This window comes from Prunus mume, linkage group LG1 (assembly GCF_029339155.1).
Source record: "Prunus mume cultivar Tortuosa linkage group LG1, ASM2933915v1, whole genome shotgun sequence".
Taxonomy (NCBI): domain Eukaryota; kingdom Viridiplantae; phylum Streptophyta; class Magnoliopsida; order Rosales; family Rosaceae; genus Prunus; species Prunus mume.
In genome coordinates this window covers 10,308,662-10,325,655 of record NC_142698.1, presented here as the reverse complement: position 1 = coordinate 10,325,655, position 16,994 = coordinate 10,308,662, and the positions used below count along the sequence as shown (strand labels likewise).

At 42.9% G+C, this 16,994-nt stretch overlaps 1 pseudogene; it reads left to right on the top strand.

Moving 5' to 3' along the window:
• Positions 1 to 422: 422 nt before the first annotated feature.
• LOC148920989 (putative mannitol dehydrogenase) lies at positions 423 to 16,977 on the top strand (annotated as a pseudogene).
• The last annotated feature ends 17 nt before the right edge of the window (positions 16,978 to 16,994 follow it).

Genomic DNA, 16,994 nt, shown 5'->3' with positions numbered 1-16,994 from the left:
GTGCTCACGTGCTACAATGCTGCTAAAGTTCACGTGTCGCGCTTTGGGCTCTCCGATCAGATTTTTTTCTCCAATCCAACGGCAGCCAAATTTTGTGCAATAAAAAAAAGAAAAAAAATTGAATTTTAAAAAAAAAAATACCAAAAAATTACTGATTTTTTTTCTTCTATAAATACCAAAATTTTATCCGATTGAGATATGAATTTTATAATAAATATTGACACGTACGAACCCAAAAATCTTATCCGAAAATATTATCCAAATTAATTGTTTAGGTGAACAAATTTGTGAAAAAAACAAAAAAATAAATAGTAATTGCCTTTTGTCATGGCAACGGGTGGAAACACACTATTTGCAAGGGCAACCACTATTCACTTGAATAATGGCTGCCCTAGCTCCACCCTTGCCATGGCAAGGAGAAAATGGGTGGAGTTGCTCTAAGGGTTGGGTGTTTTAGCAAGTTGAACTCAAAACATATCTGATTCAATCCAGGTATTGTAGATATTGCCTCATTTCCACCCCCAAGCAATTTTTTTAATTGTGGCTGTTCATGACTAGCAGTTGACTAGTCATAAGTGTTTTTGTAGATATTGCCTCATTTCCACCCCTCGTCACCTAAGTACCAATTTCAAAATTACTACCTATCCCCTAGTTCCCGGGTACATACACACTTTGGTACATACTCTGCACATGGTTATCCTAATCAACTTCGATATATGATTATGCTAACCATGTAATTAATCAAATGTTAACTTAATTTAAATGGGAAATCAAGACATGAGATTGTTGGAGTAGTGACAGAGGTAGGAAGTAGAGTACAAAAATACAAAGTTGGAGACAAGGTAGGTGTTGGGTGCCTAGTGGGATCTTGCCAATCTTGTGATAAGTGTGCAAACAATCTTGAGAACTACTGCCCCAGACTTATACTCACCTATGGTGACAAGTACTACGACGGAACCACCACATATGGAGGTTACTCCGACATCATGGTGGCCGATGAGCACTTTGTGATTCGTATTCCGGATAACCTGCCTCTTGAGGTGCTGCTCCTCTCCTTTGTGTCGGGATTACAACCTACAGCCCCTTGAGATGTTATGGCCTCAACAAACCCGGCATGCATGTCGGTGTGGTTGCCCTTGGTGGTCTAAGCCATGTGGCAGTGAAGTTTTCCAAGGCTACGGGGATTAGGGTTACAGCGATTAGTACTTCCCCTAGTAAGGAGGAGGAAGCTATTAATCGTCTCAAAGCCGATTTGTTTTTGGTCAGCCACGAACAAGATCAGATGCTGGTATTGTCAAGTTGCATTGATGACTTTCATTTATGTATATAGGAGGATGATCTAATGTTTTGTCACTTTAATTTTGTAGGCGGCCATGGGTACAATGGATGGTATAATCGACACAGTTTCTGCAATTCACCCTATCTTGCCTTTGATTCGTTTGTTGAAGACTAACGAAAAACTTGTGGTGCTTGGTGCACCAGAGAAGCCCAATGAGCTTCCTGTTTTTCCTTTGCTAATAGGTAAAGCGCATATAATGGCATAACTCACTTCAAAGTTCGAACATTGGATTGGACAAGAGAAAGCTATAATTTTGATTGAGAGAATTTGATGAGTGTGTATTAACAACATTGGTAGGTGGTAGGTGGTAGCAACATTGGAGGAAGAAAGATGGTAGGTGGTAGCAACATTGGAGGTGTGAAAGAGAGACAAGAGATGATTGATTTTGTGGCCAAGCACAACATAACAGCCGAGGTTGAGGTTATACCTATTGACTATGTGAACACTGCTATGGAGCGCCTCGCGAAAGCGGACGTTAAGCCTCCTGCCTTTTAAGCGGCTGAGGTTATACTGTTAATGTATGGTTTTTACTATTTTCTTTTGGCTTCCCTTGACAACTTTGTAATAGGATGTGTTTTGTTATTTATCAAGCTCAAGTTTAGATTAAGGAAAACCTTTATTGGTGCTCTTCTCTAACTTCTGCTCTATGGAGGTTCAAGCAAGTTGACAAAGGTATAGTGCATTGCATATCATTTCATAAAACAGTCTTCATAAAAATGATGACTAGTCATCCGTTTCTCAGATGACTAGTCATCCTTGCTCTGTTGGATTTCCAGCTAGATAACAAACTGTTTTGTCCTATTCCTCTTTCTCTCTCTCTGCTGCCATCTGTGTTTTCTGACCTAACGAATTTTTTGGCTGTAAAGGCTACGTTTTTGGTCATTTGGTGTTGTCTCTTTCACGTGGAAGTTTTGGAAAGATTGCTTTGCTTTCTTTCTCTTCTTCTTCAAGAGAGAACCATATATTTTCATCTATGAGTTTTTTCAATTGATTTCTTTTTGAAAAACTGCTTTTGAAAACCCGAATCTGCATCTAGCTATTCAAATCATCTCTCATTTATATCTAGGTAAGCTTCAAGAGTATGGTTTCTTGAAGAAATTGGTCATTCTCCTTTGAATCCAAATATTGGTTTCGGTCTGTGTTGGGGCTTGCAAGCTGGTGCCATGGGATGAACGAGCTGGAGAAGGAGCTGCCATTGCCATGAAGAACTGAGCTTCAAGCTTTGCTAAGTTGGAAAAGAAGATTGCACAAAGGAGGTATTGCTCATATTCCTAAATAGACCTAGGTGCATCTTGAGCTTGATTGTGTTTCCTTTGTAAGAAACTTTTTCTACTTAGTGGAGTGCTTGGTCGGTTGATGACTCCCAGTTTTTCCCAATGGTGGGTTTCTGGGTGACAAAATCTGTTTTGCATATCTGTAATTTTTCTGGGTTTGTGTTCTTGGTGGCTGACTAGTCATCTTTATTTGTTGTTTGATGTTTGCATGATTATGATGATTTCACACACTTTCACCATAGTTGTTGCTAGCACAGGGGATGCCTAGAGTGCCTAGGTTGTCACTAGTAATCTTCTAGGGTTGCAGGTACATTGTGGCATGATCTGTGTGTTCTCTTGATTGTGATTGTTCATGACTAGCAGTTGACTAGTCATATGTGTATTTGGTCAAGGTTTAAAGTGTGTGAAGATTGCTGTGTTGTTTTGTCTTGTTTGTGTAATTAAATTTACCATTCGTCACCTAAGTACCAATTTCAATTGGTATCAAAGCGTCAGCTCTTAACACAAATAGAGAGATCCTAGGATTTGTTTTGGTGTTTAGGTGTGCTCACTATGGAAAGGGATCGAGTTGCTGGATCTTGCAACTCCTCTCCCTATTTTGACGGTAATAACTACGCTGCATGGAGAGAAAAATTTGAGATATTTCTTGATGCTCTTGATGAGTATGCAAGTGGGTATCTTACAAAAGAGTGGGTTGCTCCGGTCAAGACTGTTGAGGGTGAGGTTGTGCCCAAGCCTAGGTCAGAATGGACTGAAGCTGAGGTGTTTGGTGCATATTCGAACAATAAGGCCAGAAATGCCTTAGTTATAGCTTTGTCTAGCACACAATTTGCACATATACAACACATCCCTAATGCTAAATAAGTTTGGGATAAACTAAGGGTGGTTCATGAAGGGGATGACCAAGTTAGAACCCTAAAACTTCAGATGGTGCTTGCACAATTTGAAGAACTTAGGATGTCTGAAACTGAGTCTATTTCTGGGTTCCATGGGAGAGTTGAGATGATCACAAATGAAGCCATGAGTCTAGGTCAACCCATTGAAGAGCTTCTTGTTGTTCAGAAAATTCTTTGTGTTCTACCATCTAGGTTTAGAGTAAAGAAAACCGCAATCATGGAGGTCCAAAATTTAAATGAAATTAAGCTTGGCAAGCTTGTAGGAAAACTGAAAACCTATGAGATGGAATTGAATATGGAAGAAAATGACTCCAAAAAATTAAAAAAATGTTGCACTTCAAGAAGTGCATGTTTCCTTTCTGAAAGGTGGTGAAAAATCCTCAGGTTTTGAGGATGAGATGGCTTTGTTTGTCAAAAAATTTAGGAGAATTCTTAAGGATAAGGGAAAGTTTGCTAGAGAGGGCAGCTCTGGTAGTAAAAAACAGTTTAGACCATCAACTGATCGGTCTAATGAGAGGAATAAGGATGTCAAACCTTTCGCGAAAGATTTTAGAAAATCTATCAAGTGCTTCACATGTGGAGGCATTGGACACTATGTTGCCGACTGTGCAAACAATAAAAAAATACTCCAAAGGAAAGGACAAGGCCATGAAAGTGAGCTGGAGTGAGAGTGAAAGTGAAGGGTCTCAAGAGGATTCATCTTCCTCTGATGATGATGACCAACATGTTGCCTTTGTTGCCTCTGTAGAGCCCATGTCTGATGAATCTGATTCCAGTCAGATGACCTGTCATACGAGTCATTAGGAAGAAAATATGATTGTTTGTTTAAAGAGACCTTGTTTTTGAAAGAAGAGAGCGTCAAACTTGAGGCCAATAACCAAGATCTTCAACATGAAATTCTCATCCTAAAAGAAACCAAAAAGGAGTTGAGTGACAAATTTGAGTTTCTAGAAAAAGAAAGTAATGCTCTTGTGTCAATTAGGAGTAACCTTGAGAATCAAGTTAATGTGCTCAAGGAAAGTAACATTGGTTTTGAACTCAAACAAACAGCTCCTAGGTGAATTGAATGAAGCAAATAGGAAGATTATATCTATGACCATTGGTGCTTCAAAAATTGACAAAATGTTGAATATGGGAAAAGTTCATGGGGACAAAGGTGGTCTTGGATTTAATCACTTTGGTTCTAGTTCGTCTAGTTTTACCACTAAGTTTGTCAAATCAGAAACTCCAGTCACTGTACCTCTTGATGTTCAGCAGGTTGTCAAGAAACCTAAGTTTGTTCTAACTTGTCACAGGTGTTGGTTGACTGGTCATATTCGACCAATCTGTCATATGTTTAGCAAAGATAAGACCAGAAAATTGTCTTCAAAATCTAAAAGGAAACCCAGATCTTTGTAAGATCAAGTTGATCATTTGCTGAATGAAGTTACTAAGATAGCCAAACTTGTCTCCCTCAAAATGAGTTCTCCCATTGTGCCTAAGTCTACTTGGATTGCAAGAGGTCATACCAAATCTCTTATTGTGCTAAATGCTTTTGCTGCTTCAAACACCAACTCTTGGTATTTTGATAGTGGCTGTTCCAAACATATGTCTGGGGATAAAAATGTTTTCTCATCTCTCACCCCCTTTGATGGAGGCACTGTGACTTTTGGTGGAGGTCATAGGTCTCAAGTTGTTGGAAAAGGTACTGTTTGTATCCCTGGTCTTCCCGAGCTTAAGAATGTTAGATTTGTTGAGGGTCTCACATCCAATCTCATTAATGTGAGTCAGCTGTGTGATGATGGAATAGTAGAGGTTAGATTCTCCAAGCATGGCTGCAAAATCATTGGAAAAGGTGGCAATGAGATTGTGAGCGTGGCAAGGTCTAGGGACAATTGCTACTGCATTGATGATGTCAATGATGCAAAAGAAGTAGTTTGCAACAATGTTGTAAATGAAACAAGTGTTTTGTGGCATCAAAGGCTTGGACATGTGAATTTTAGAGACTTGCATAAATTGTCCAAGAGAGAGTTAGTAAGTGGTCTACCAAAGCTTGAAAAATCTGATCTGCATGTTTGTGAAGGATGTCAATTAGGCAAACAAGTTAGAGTGTCACACAAAAAGGTCAAACACATTCAAACAAATGTTAGTCTAGAACTTGTTCACATGGATCTTGTTGGTCCTATCCAAACCGTGTCCCTTGGTGGAAAGAAATATATTCTTGTCATGGTTGATGATTTCTCTAGGTTCACTTGGGTCTCATTCTTACGTGAGAAATCTGAAACTTTCCAAAGGTTTAAGTCTGTTTATCACCTTTTGCAAAAAGAGAAGATGACTAGTCATCTACCTCTTGTTAGAATTAGAACAGATCATGGCTCTGAATTTGAGAATTCTCAGTTTCTGAAATTTTGTGAAGAAATGGGAATTAAACATGAGTTTTCTGCACCTATTACACCTCAGCAAAATGGTGTTGTGGAGAGAAAGAATAGAGTGCTTGTATAGATGGCAAGTGTGATGCTAAATAGCAAAAATCTTGCTAAACACTTTTGGGCTGAAGCTGTCAATACAGCTTGTTACATCTCAAACAGGGTATTTATGAGGTCTGCAGTACCAAACAAACTCCCTATGAGATTTGGAAAGGAAAGAAGCCTAATGTGTCATATTTTAGGGTCTTTGGTAGCACATGCTATATTTTGAGAGATAGGGAGCATCTTGCTAAGTTTGATTCTAAGTGTGATAAGGGAATATTTCTAGGTATTCCACCTCGCCGAGCCTATAGAGTGTACAACAGAGGTCCAGAACCATCATTGAATCCAGTAAATGTCACTATTGATGATTTTGCTGCCTCTACAGAGATGGCATTGGATGAGGATGGTCTTTACCTCCTCCTCCTCTTGAGCAAGAATCTCCAGTTCCGGATCTTGTGGTTGACTCACAACTTTTGGAAATTCTGTCGCGGTTGACCTCACAACCTCTTCAACTTCTAGTTCCATCTCATCATCCGGTGCCACTCTCATCGATCTTAGTCCTCTCACTCAAACTGAGAGTGTCATTATTGGTCCTCTTAATCAGGAGTAAGAACTAGGAAGCAACTTGCTCAAGAAATTAGCCATGTGTGTTATGTCTCCAAGGAAGAGCCTAGAAATGTGAAAGAAGCCCTACACCATGGTGAATGGTTTCTTGCAATGCAGGAAGAATTAAATCAATTTGTGAGAAATGACGTTTGGTACCTTGTTCCTAGACCAGTCAACACAAATGTCATAGGCACTAAGTGGATTTTCAAAAATAAAACCGATGAGCAAGGTAATGTGGTGAGAAACAAGGCTAGATTGGTTGCTCAAGGATACACTCAAATGGAAGGCATTGACTTTGATGAAACTTTTGCCCCTGTTGCAAGATTAGAATCAGTTAGATTGCTTCTTGCCATTGCTTGTCATTTGAAATTCAAACTTTATCAAATGGATGTCAAAACTGCCTTCTTGAATGGTGTCCTAAATGAAGAGGTCTATGTTGAGCAACCAAAGGGTTTTGAAGATCCACATCATCCAAATGATGTGTTTCGGTTAAAAAAGGCTTTCTATGGTTTGAAACAAGCTCCTAGAGCATGGTATGAGAGGTTATCCTCTCATCTTCTAGGAAATGGGTATGTTAGAAGGTCCGTTGATAAAACTTTGTTTGTGAAAAGGTTTAAAAAGGATGTCTTGATTGCTCAAGTGTATGTTGATGATATTGTGGTTGGTTCTACCTCTGATTTGCATGTTCAAGATTTTATTCATGTCATGACTAGTGAATTTGAAATGAGTCTTGTAGGTGAGCTTAACTATTTCTTAGGTCTTCAAATTAAACAAAGCCATGATGGGATCTTTGTATCTCAATCTAAATATGCAAAAAATCTTGTGACAAAATTTGGTTTGGAGGGAGCAAAATCTGCAAGAACTCCAATGAGCACTAGTGCTAAGATTCATAGAGACTTGCATGGCAAAAGTGTGGATCAAACTCTCTATAGAAGTATGATAGGAAGTCTTATCTACTTGACTGCTAGTAGACTTGACATTTCTTTTAGTGTTGGTGTGTGTGCTAGGTTTCAAAGTGACCCAAAAGAGTCTCACTTGTTTGCTGTTAAAAGAATCATAAAATATGTGAGTGGGACTATTGAGTTTGGGTTGTGGTATACCTATGACACTTGTGTCAATCTTGTTGGGTATAGTGATGCCGATTGGGCAGGTTGTAGTGATGATAGGAAAAGCACTTCCGGGGGGTCTTCTATGTAGGCAACAACCTTGTTGCTTGGCATAGCAAAAAATAGAATTCTGTCTCCTTATCCCTGCTGAAGCAGAGTATGTTGCAACTGGGAGTTGTTGTACTCAACTCCTTTGGATGAGACAAATGTTGGAAGACTATGGTCTTGCTCAATCATCCTTTCTAATCTATTGTGACAACATGAGTGCCATAGATATTTCAAAAAATCCTGTTCAACACTCTAGGACTAAGCATATAGACATTAGGCACCATTTTATTAGAGATCTTGTGGAAGATAAAATTTTATTTTTGGAATTTGTTCCCTCTGAAAAACAGCTAGCAGATATACTCACCAAGGCTTTGAACTTTCATAAACATGTTACACTTCGGCAGTCCATTGGCCTTTGCTCAATTGATAGATTAGCTGGTCTGTTCCTTGTCTTCAGCACATTCCAAAACAGTTGACTAGTCATCTTGCTTGTAGTTGCCTAGTCAAGTCCAAATTTTTTTTGTTATGTTTTGATGTTGATATGTCACTGTTCATATCTCTCATTTCTGATGGTGTGAATGATTGAATGTTTTTGTGCTTTGTTTGACTTGTGCATAATCCATTTTCTTGTTTAAGATGCTATTAGATGAGACTTAAATCGTGTTATCTTATCCTCTTGGTGAGCCATGTATCTCTGCTTCATTCTGGACTGTTCTTGTTATTATCTCTTAGCTGGTCTCACTATCTTAGCCAATCTATTTAAAATTTAAACAAAAAAAAGGGAAAGTGTGACCAATGTAGTCACGGCTCTAGGAAGGTATAAGGTGTTTTGATTGAAGAATCTAGAGCAAAGAGCCGTAAAATTGGGCCATTCAAAGCACTTATGTTCGGGATGTGCAAGTAACATAAAATAAATCATCAAATATTTTGTCAATAGATAGTGATGGTATTTTGCTGTGAGCCCATACTATGATCATGTCTTAAGAATGCATTGTATACGTGTTTCTCCAAGAGAGATAAGATATCATCTCTTGTGTCTCTTGGCTCTAAACCTCATTCTTTCCTAGATATGCCTTGTTTCTGAGCATGAATTGCATCTAATTGCCTATCTCCCAGAGTTGATTGTCTATGTACACTGCATATGGTTTTAAAATTTTCTTCTTTTTCATTCCCTTTCCTTCATATGTTGAAGACTTGATCTAGGCTATTGTGCTAATGCAACTTTGATCACTTGATATATGTGCTAGTTCATGCTTATGTTTTTAGAAACCAAAACCATGTCTTTCACAGGGTCGATATTATTTGGTGTTTGTCATAATGCTGTTTTAGTTGACTAGTCATCTATGCTTATGGTTGACTAGTCATCTGGGTGTTTTGCATTTGATGCTCGTTCTGATTTGCATTAGTTGACTAGTCATCATATTTGTGGATGACTAGTCATCCGGTTCCTCCTGTGCCAATTTTGCCTGAGTTGACTAGTCATCTTTCTTGTGGTTGACTAGTCATCCACTTTGTCTCCTGACCGATGCGTCTTTTTCATTTTTCGCTTTTGGCGGTTCTTTTTTCTTTTTGTTTTGAGCGGTACCTTTTATTTTAGGGTCTTGTCGCTTATGTTTTTTCCTTTTTAGGTTAGTTTCCCTCTCCTTCGTTAGTATAAATCGTCTATCTCTTCCTCTCTCTGTTCTTGTATCAGTCTCGATCCCAGTCACAAATTCCTCCTTCTCTTCCATTCCGTTTGTTCCTTTCAGTTGTTTCTCTCCCTCTCACTCTGTTCTGGTCTCTTCGCCCCTTCTTCCATTTGTTTTCCCTTCCTAATTTCTTCCCATTGTCTCCGATGTCTTCCTCAAAGCCTTTCCTCACTTACCACCGTCGCTCCAAATCAAAATCCAATGACATAGTGGATTTCATACCTTCAATTCCTAAGGCTCCTAGGACTCGTCCCTCTTCCTCTGCTCCTGTTGGAGATTCCTCTCCATTTGTGTCTTCTGAGGCTGCCTCCTTCTTTGATGAAGTTGTCTCTAAAAGGAAATTTGTTCCTGAGAGGTCTTACCAACTTGATGCTGTTCCTTTGGCGGCTCAGGAGTTTGCAAATCAAATTTTGGAGCACTACCACCTTCATGCCCTAAACTCTCTCTCTGGTAAGTTTAATGCCTCTGTAATTCAAGAGTTTTACTCTAACTTTCCTGTTGACCCTAAGGAGTCAAAGTTTCAGATTATTGTTAGGTCAGTTCCCATTACTCTGAGACCATCTGTTATCAATCGGGTCTTAGGTTTTCGATCGTGCCCTGGTTTTGATTATGCAAAATTTGCTCTTGCTTCTGCTGATTACTCTATTGATCTTTTTAAATCTATGGAATACACTGATCAATCCATGCCTTTGACTTCTAAATGTCTGCCTATCAAGTGTTACCTGTCACCTTTTTATAAATTTTTGTGGGACTTTATCCGTCATAATGTTCTCCCTACTGGGAACAATTCTAATCCCACTCTTGCTGCCTGTTCTTGGCAAAACCACAGGACATGGTACCAAGCACAATGGGACTCTTGTTTTCCATTGTCGATCCAGCGTCTCTGTGAGAGAACCGGGGTGGTATTTCATGAGTCCGATCAGTGGCATCCTCCCATTGTCTCCGTATGGCAAGGCCTCTGCTGCCCTTAGCTAGAAGGTTTCCATAACCTTTCTCACCTCTGTGTCAACTTCCTCTGAGAGTGCCTCTCTTAGATCTCAACTGGCTGCCAAGGAGGAGTATATTCAGCATCTTTTAAGCCTCATTCCGTCCTCTTAGACTCCGCCACCGCTGCTATCTGCTGCTGATGTAGATCCTCCGACGTCTCCTATAGCAGAGAACTCGGATGACTCTGTGGATTCTCGTGGTTCTTTAGTTTTTTAGCTATGATATTGTTCTTGGCTGTGTTCTAGATAGGAAGTGTAATTCTGGACAGGTTGTGCATTTTGATAGGGGGAGTTATTTTGTAATCACATTGTGGGTAGGGGAGTTATTTTGTAATCACATTGTGGTTAGTCTGTGCATTTTGATAGGGGGAGTTGTTCTGTCTGTTTTGAACAAGTGGTATTTGACTAGTCATAATTTTATGTTTTGTATCTTATTTTAAACAACTGTTATATGACTAGTCAACAATCTAATTTGTTGATGCTCTTTTTCGGAGAGGGTCAACTTAGAGATATAGGATTGTCTTTGGCAGAGAAGGGCACTGGGCCTTGTAGAGGGCTAGCCTGCAAAGACAAAGATAGGAGAAGCAATCGTTAAGCCGGACAGGTGTGGTGCGGCGAAGGCTCTCCAATGCCTGAGTCGGCTAGGGTGAGTGACTATTGCAAAGTAGCAGTAATAGTGAGAGAGAGAAGTTACCCTTTTTCTTGGTTACTGTTCCTATTTATAGGGAAGTAAAGGTAGGAGGTTTGCACAAAGTTCCGGTGTGGGACTTTGTGCAAGTTGTGTGATGATGACACGTGTCTCCTGTGTTTTAGGTTTGGCAGTTCGGGGCTTCGGCAGGTGGTTGTCCCATCGGAAGAGCATCTCCCTTTGGAGAGGAAGACATGTCTACCTTGGTGTTCAATCACGCTTGGTTAATTATGGTGTCAACAGTAGTCCCCCAAGTTGTCAATCAAGAAGTGGCTTCTGGTTTGGGAACTTGTGAAGAGGTTGTGTATTTCAACCAAGCGTGTCGTGGCGGGTGCCGAAGGTAGTCCCCTAGTCCCCCAAGTTTGAAAACTAGAAGACACCTCTTTTTTTTTTTTTTGGTCATGGGGGTGCAAGGTGGCTGCAAGATAGCCTTCGAAGTAGGTATGCGCGTCACGGATACCTTCCGAAGGAAGGTGTGGCGTCATCGCGAGGTCTCCTTCCAAGCTTCGAAGGAGCCTTGAAGGAAGGTGTGGCGTCATCATGCCTTCGAAGGGAAGGTGTGGCGTCACCTCAAGGTCTCTTTCCAAGCTTGGAAGGAGCCTTCCAGAAGAGAAAGTGTGCGCCATCATGCCTTCGAAGGAAGGTGTGGCCATCGCGTGTCGCGAGGGTCCTTCTAAGCCGGAAGGAGCCCCAAGGAAGGTGTGGCGTCGCTGCGTGTCGCGAGGTCCTTCAAGCTTGGAAGGAGCCTTAGAAGGGAAGGTGTGGCGTCATCATGCTTTCCGGAAGGAAGGTGTGGCGTCACCGCGCTGTCGCGATGGGTCCTTCCGCGCCGGAAGGACCCTTCGCCAGAAGGAAGGTGTGGCGCCACGCGCGTGTCGCGAGGTCTCTTCAAGCGGAAGGAGCCTTCCGAAGGAAAGTGTGGCCATCATGCCTTCGAAGAAGGTGTGCGCGTCACCGCGTGTCGCGAGGGGTCCTTCCACGCCGGAAGGAGCTTCGAAGGAAGGTGTGGCGTCATCGCGTGTCGCGAGGTCCTTCCAAGCTTCGGAAGGACCCTAGAAGGAAGGTGTGGCCACCGCGTGTCGCGAGGTCCTTCCAAGCTTCGGAAGGGAGCCTTCCAGAAGGGAAGGTGTGGCGTCATCATGCCTTCGGCAGAAGGAAGGTGTGGCGTCACGCGCGCGTGTCGCGAGGTCCTTCCACGCTTGAAGAAGGAGCCTTCCGAAGGAAATGTGTGACATCATCATGCCTTAGAAGGGAAGGTGTGAGCGTCACCCGCGTGTCACGAGGGTCCTTCTAAGCGAAGGACCCTTCCGAAGGAAGGTGTGGCGTCACGGCGTGTCGCGAGGGGTCCTTCCAAGCCGGAAGGAGCCTTCCGAAGAGAAGGTGTGGCGTCATCATGCCTTCGAAGGGAAGGTGTGGCGTCACCGCGTGTCGCGAGGTCCTTCAAACTTGGAAGGACCCTTCCGAAGGAAGGTGTGGCGTCATCATGCCTTCCGACGGGAAGGTGGAATGAAACGTCTGGCGTGGAAATCGGCGTCCCAAGCGGTATGATGAGTTATTGCTTGGAGCAAGAATCGAAGGTCCTTCATATGCCTTTAAAAGAGTGAGGAGGGTGAAGGAATGAGCACTTGAGTTTTTTTGAAAGATTTTTGTAGCGAGAGGCGATTTCCGATAGGATCGGAAGCGGAGCGATTTCCGGCGAGACGGGAAAAGGTGCTTTTTGGGAGCTAGGCGATTTCCGGCAACCGTGGACGGTGGAGATAACAAGGTATGCCTTGTGCTCATTCTCCCCTTCTGGATTGAAATGCCTTCTTTTGTTTGAGTTTTGCATGAATGTGATATGAACGTAGATGGAAGTGTCATGAGCATATTAAGAACATGCCTAGGCTCCTGTTTTCAATCTTCGCATGCCCCTTAGTTTCCCTTTTTGTGTTTGTAGATGTCTGATCATTCTGAAAGAGAAAGTCAAAGCTCCCGAAGTCCCCATGCCTTGGATGGGGAAGAGTTTGAGAGTGGTAGCCTTAATGAGGACTTGGGTACTGGTGGGGAAAGTACTGAGTCTGAACATGTGGTGGAAGGGCTGATAGTGGAAGGAAATAGGGTTGGGGGAGAAGAGCAGTCAAGGAGTTCTGGGGGGGAAGCTTATAGGGAGATGCAAAGGAACTATGTGGCCCTAGAAGCTTGTGCAAACCGGGTGTTGGGGATAACCCAGGCACCAGAGGCTAGTGGAAGTGGGCGGGTGGGCCGTGGTGTGGTACTGTGTAGTAGATCGCGAAGACGTGGCGAAATCGATGGTTCTTTGCCTTTGGTGATTGGGAGTCTTGGCCTGGGACGACTGTCAGCAAACATGTGCCTACCCATTTTCAATCTATAGGTCTTGGGTCATCACTCATGTCTTTGTGTTTGAATGTGTTGGTATGAATATGTATTGTTGTCTGAGGCTCGTGAGAACTAACGCCTTTGTCCATGTGCAGGTCTGTGAAGTGTAGGCCGTGTCTAGGAGGAGGAGGAAGAGATAGGCTGGTGAGGAGGCAGGTGCCCAGAGGCGCGTGAGCTGAAGAATATTGTGACCCCAGACCCTTCTTCTACATCGGGGTTGCTTCAAGGAAGTAAGTATTAGCCCACTCCCTCCTTGTTATGTGTATGATGTTGTATAGCTTCTCACCTGTGCTTCGGTGTTGTTTTTGAGTCGAGGTTCAAGAAGGTGGTGACCGTGGTTGAGACGTCACCGAAGGTAGTGGTGGATGAGGAGGAGAGGCACGAAAGTTGCGAGAGAGAAGAGAGAGGGATAGGGCCAATAGGGCCAAGAAGCGAGCAAATGGGGCGCCCGACGCCGAGGGACAGAGCCCGGGCTGCTGAAAGCGGCCTTCGGACGGAGGAGGATGAGCGGTTGGACTGGGAGAGAAACGGAGGACTTGAGTCCTCGATCCATGACGTCATGGGTGGGACAGTGCTGCCGCCATTTGACCTAGATCCCCCACCCAGGCTGCCGCTCGAGATGGAGGAGCTATTCCTGCAGTACCGAGGATATAGACTTTGCCTCGGTTCGGACGGGAGGCGAAGGAGGTAACCCGCCATGCATCGCCGAAGTGCCTCTTGTCAACGCCTTCCGACCGGGTAAAGATTGATGCGGGAGCTCGCTCGGACCAAGGTCACGGACTTCTCCGATCGGATCCAGAAGACGGTGCTCTCTGCCGCCAATGTAAGTATTCTTGTGCCTTTGACTCTCTAATCAGTGCAATTATGATATGCTTATGATCGTACCTTTCTTGCAGGCCTTTGGGGATATGTACCTTACCCTAGCCAGGCAGAGAGAGGTGGACTTGGCTAGACGCCATTCCAAGACAGCCAAGGTCGCTACCGCGAGGCCCATGCCGCCATCCGAGAGGAATGTCGCACCGGTGAAGGTGGGAGGTTGGAGCGGGAGCTGAAGGAGACGACCCGGCGGTGGAGGCGGTGGAGGAGGCTAGGCTCGAGTCTGAGAGGAGGAGGACCGAGGAGCCGAGCATGGCTCGTGCCGAGGTGTGGAGGAGTATCGGGGCTCGAGACGGGTTCAAGAGCCTTGTCTTTGGATGCGATGGTCGAGGAGCAGTATGGGTGGGAGAAACTGGTTGCGAGGTTTAATCCGAGTTGGATATAAACTTCGACACTAGTGGTGTTCCTCCTCCCATTCCTTCCGGTCGGAGTCATTATTTGCAGCCACGCCATCTGCCGAGGCCACGAGTCCTTCGGAGGCTGAGACGCGGGGAGGTGCCGATGCTAGCGGAGGGGAGTCGACCGTGGATCGACACACTGCCGAGGAGGAGGCGGGACGACCATGCCTTGATGCCTGAGGGCTTGCTTGTATTTTTGCTATGTTGTACCCAGTTATTTCAGACGTAGTCTTTTGACATGTATGGATATTTCCCTGCCCTAAGGCGTGGTTACTTTGATTTTATGATAGCTTGGTACCTTTTACCTTAAGCATTCTGCCAAGTTCAAGTAGAAATGGGGCCCATTGGGTATTTCTATTAGATAGGTGCGAAAGGCAGAAAGTACAATGGTGGGCCTGAGTCAAGGCTCGAGACCGAGGTATAAGAAAACATAATGTCCTAGGGTCTAGGTATGTTTACTTGTAGTAGTACTTGAGATGGTCGGCGTTCCAAGGGTGAGGCAACGTTTTGCCCTTGGGATCCCGGCTGATAAGTCCCGGGGCGGCAAACCTTGGTGATCTCATACGGACCTTCCCACGTAGGGCCCAGGGTACCCTCATTATGTGATGTTAACCTTGTTCATATCTGCCTATCCGTTTGTGGTTACTTTTGTATGTTGTTTCTATCTCTCTACCTTTTTGCACTTTCCTTATCAACAAGGGGGAGAACACTCTCAACCCCACATTGCATATTGTTTTAAAATTTCTATGATAATATGCTTGTTTTTGTGCCTAGCAGTTTGGTTGTTCTTGCAAGAACTTTCACTCCATCATCTCCTTAGTTTCTGTTTTGGGTTGAGTGTTCTTAGAGAAAGTGTTGTCAAGGAAAGCCAAAAAGGGGGAGATTGTTAATGTATGGTTTTTACTATTTTCTTTTGGCTTCCCTTGACAACTTTGTAATAGGATGTGTTTTGTTATTTATCAAGCTCAAGTTTAGATTAAGGAAAACCTTTCTTGGAGCTCTTCTCTAACTTCTGCTCTATGGAGGTTCAAGCAAGTTGACAAAGGTATAGTGCATTGCATATCGTTTCATAAAACAGTCTTCATAAAAATGATGACTAGTCATCCGTTTCTCAGATGACTAGTCATCCTTGCTCTGTTGGATTTCCAGCTAGATAACAAACTGTTTTGTCATATTCCTCTTTCTCTCTCTCTGCTGCCATTTGTGTTTTTCGACCTAACGAATTTTTTTGTAAAGGCTACGTTTTTGGTCATTTGGTGTTGTCTCTTTCACGCGGAAGTTTTGGAAAGATTGCTTTGCTTTCTTTCTCTTCTTCTTCAAGAGAGAACCATATATTTTCATCTATGAGTTTTTCCAATTGATTTCTTTTTGAAAAACTGCTTTTGAAAACCCGAATCTGCATCTAGCTATTCAAATCATCTCTCATTTATATCTAGGTCAGATTCAAGACTGATTTCTTCAAGAGTATGGTTTCTTGAAGAAATTGGTCATTCTCCTTTGAATCCAAATATTGGTTTCGGTCTGTGTTGGAGCTTGCAAGCTAGTGCCATGGGATGAACGAGCTGGAGCTGCCATTGCCATGAAGAACTGAGCTTCAAGTTTTGCTAAGTTGGAGAAGAAGATTGCACAAAGGAGGTATTGCTCATATTCCTAAATAGACCTAGGTGCATCTTGAGCTTGGTTGTGTTTCCTTTGTAAGAATCTTTTTCTACTTAGTGGAGTGCCTAGTCGGTTGATGACTCCCAATTTTTCCCAATGGTGGGTTTCTGGGTGAACAAAATCTGTTTTGCATATCTGTAATTTTTCTGGGTTTGTGTTCTTGGTGGTTGACTAGTCATCTTTATCTCTGTTTGATGTTTGCATGATTATGATGATTTCACACACTTTCACCATAGTTATTGCTAGCACAGGGGATGCCTAGATTGACGGGTCCTTCTGAGTGCCTAGGTTGTTACTAGTAATCTTCTAGGGTTGCAGGTACATTGTAGTATGATCTGTGTGTTCTCTTGATTGTGATTGTTCATGACTAGCAGTTGACTAGTTATATGTGTATTTGGTCAAGGTTTAAAGTGTGTGAAGATTGCTGTGTTGTTTTGTCTTGTTTGTGTAATTAAATTTACCATTCGTCACCTAAGTACCAATTTCATATACCTACTGACTATGTGAACACTGCAATGGAGCGCTCAGCGGACGTCGAATACTGATTTGTTATCGACGTTGGAAATACATTGAAGCCTCCTACCTTTTAAGTTGTGCATCATGCAAT